The following is a 3025-nucleotide window of genomic DNA, read 5'->3' as shown; positions in this document are numbered from 1 at the left end:
ATATCCACATATCTCTAGAATATTCCATTTATAATCCAATTCATTCAAATACACACCTTTATCATCCAATACACATCTTTATCATCAAATCTGTCAATATGTCTCACAACACTCACCATTCTACTGTCTTGCAAGCTCATAAAAAAACTTCAATTACTCTGCATCTTTGACTGCTCAAACTATCTGTTCTGAATGTTTTGAATAGTGATGAAAATCCAACTGATGATGAGAAGGAGGATAAGACAAAGAAGATGAAGAAGAAGAAGAAGAAAACACAATTAAAAGATTTTCAATTTTTATAAATATTTTATAATGAGTGTACTTCAATTAATGATTTAGCATTATTCTAAATACAGATTATGAATTGATTAAGAAAAGAAAGAGAAAAAAAATCAGAAGAAAAAATCATACAAAGAGAGTTTTTATAAAAAAAAAAAATTGAAGCAGAAGAATATCAAAAATCATCTTACAATGAAATATGAAGTGAAAAAACATTAAAAGTTATATGGAAAAATTGTTAAAACTACATGAGTGTGGAATGTGAGACAGAAGAGATTATACAAAATAATTGTTAAAAACTATATAAATATGAAGCATAATAACAGAGATAAATAGATGCAAAAGAGAAGTTGATTGTGTAAGTTAATTATTAACAGATGTTAATTTGTTATATTATTTTTTTTTTATCAAAATAAATAATAACTTGTAGACATTGAGAGCAGCAGTGTTCTTCATAGTGAATGTGGGTTTCCAGGTCAGACAATTATATTTTACTCATTTGACAAAGTATTCACAGCAGCAGTGATTGATTCTATCATTAAGAATTGCTTTAATTTTTCATTTAAATTTATTATTTTTTTCTATGATGATGTGAGGGGTGATGACAGTGTGAAGAGTGAATAGTAGAAGATAGTATATAGTGTAGTGGAAGATAATAATAATTTATAGTAGTAGTATAGTGAAGTTGTAGTTGTAGTTGTAGTGTAAATTGTAGTGTAGCTAATCGCTGAAGAGGAAAAGAAAGAGAAAGAAGATGTGCGAAATACATGCATCCATATATATATACATATAGAAATAGTGGTAGCGAGAGTATAATGGAAAGAGGTAAGAATAGACGAAGATATAAACAAAGATAATATAATAATAAGGAAATAATAAACGAGTGCATTACAGATGACAGATGATTGTCAGTTGAAGATTTTTTGTGAGAGGAATGAGTTTTCAACTGCAGATCAGACCAGATTTGTATGAAAGATGTTGTAAATGTCAAATAAAATATTGAGTTGATAATTATGTATACTCGGAATCATTATCACAGTATATTTAATTTGATGATAATTTGGTATATATAAAAAACAGTTCATTCTTATATTTTTAAGATTTAATCAAATTTTATTTTTTATATAATATCAAATCATAAAACTTTTTCTGATGTTTATTTGATTTTCATAATCTTATTGAACATTGATTATGAAAGTCTCTGTTCATTCATAAACCTTTTTAAACTTATTTATAATATTCTCTGCTATTTGTATGAAGCTGCAGATGTATATGATTTTTCGGAGATTTTCAGAGAAATTCAGAACTTTTAAATTATATCTGTATAAAAAAAAGAATGAGTTTATATTTATTGTGATAAAATTTTAATTATTAATTGCAATCTCAATGTGTAGCAGCAAATGGTTTCAATTATCTTATGTGTAATTGCAGAATTTGCAGAGAATGTTTTTTATTATTTATATCATTTTTTTTATGATTCCATCAATTTCTGAATGATACACCGTTGACAATTTTTGCTTGATTTTTAGCAGCTAATATACATGAATTCAAAGTATGCTGACGAATTGACTGCTTTTATCTGATACAATGAATGAAGACAGACTGTGTATACAATAGAATAAGCTTTTGATAAAAGCATTTGCAATTACTTCAACATTCATTTTGTCACAGAGCTACAGTATTACATTTTTATTGAATCAATCAACAATGATTAAAATGTTTGTAAAACCTTCATTTTCAGATAGAGAAACTGTGAAGTCAATTGCTATATCACATTAAATTTATTCAGAAATAGATAGAGGTTTCAGCATTTCTTTTCATTGTTCATATCATGCTGTTACTGAGTCATAATGATTGCAATTGCATATAAACCAGCATACATTCTTTAATATATTCAATCAGTAAAAGTTTTAAGCTACAATGCTGTACATAATCTCACAATCTGAATGTTCAATTATTGATGAGTTGTGAATCTTCTGCATAATTTGTGTTTATAAAGGTTTTAGATTGAAAATCCATTGTCTATTTTGGAAATGTGAACATTTATTATTATTAATTGAACATGCTGAGATGCCTGTTTTTGAATATATGTTTGCAGGAAATCAAAATGCTCTGTTCTGTATAACTTCAACAGCTTATTATCAAGATTTATCTATCTCTACTGCTTACCTTCATTGTTTTTCAAATGAGAGAGATTAAATATGAAATTGATTAATATATATGCAGAATGCATTTGATTATGTGAAACTTTCTATAATTATAAAGTTGATTAATTAATACTTTTGATATTTCCATCTGTCATTCAAATCATCAGGTGATATATTTTGTTTTCAATGAAATAAAATATTTCTAAGAGTGTTTTCTACTTCTGATCAGTAATGAATTCTAAATGAGAATCAGTTAAGAAATAATGATCAGTGCATATGCTTCTCAATAAGTTTATAAATGATTGTGAAGTATTTTAAATTCTTATGATCAGTGATGATTTTGAACTTTTCAACACTTATAAACTCTGACTTCTATTCTTTTAAATATCATATGATAGTCAAGAGTGTTTTATCATAGATTTTATAGTTACATTTAGTAGAAGACATTTTTTTTAAAATGAATGTGCAAAATTGTAAAATGTTTTCATTATTGTATTGCATCAGCATTTCTCCAATCATGTAATCAGAGAAGTCTGTTTCAAAAATCATATGCTTGTTCAGATTAAATGATTGCAGCATCAGAGTGTTTATAAATATAT

The sequence above is a fragment of the Histoplasma capsulatum genome, genomic scaffold (assembly GCF_000149585.1).
Source record: "Histoplasma capsulatum NAm1 scaffold_4 genomic scaffold, whole genome shotgun sequence".
NCBI lineage: Eukaryota > Fungi > Ascomycota > Eurotiomycetes > Onygenales > Ajellomycetaceae > Histoplasma > Histoplasma mississippiense.
The sequence above is the reverse complement of the archived record's forward strand: the minus strand, read 5'-3'. Positions refer to the sequence as shown.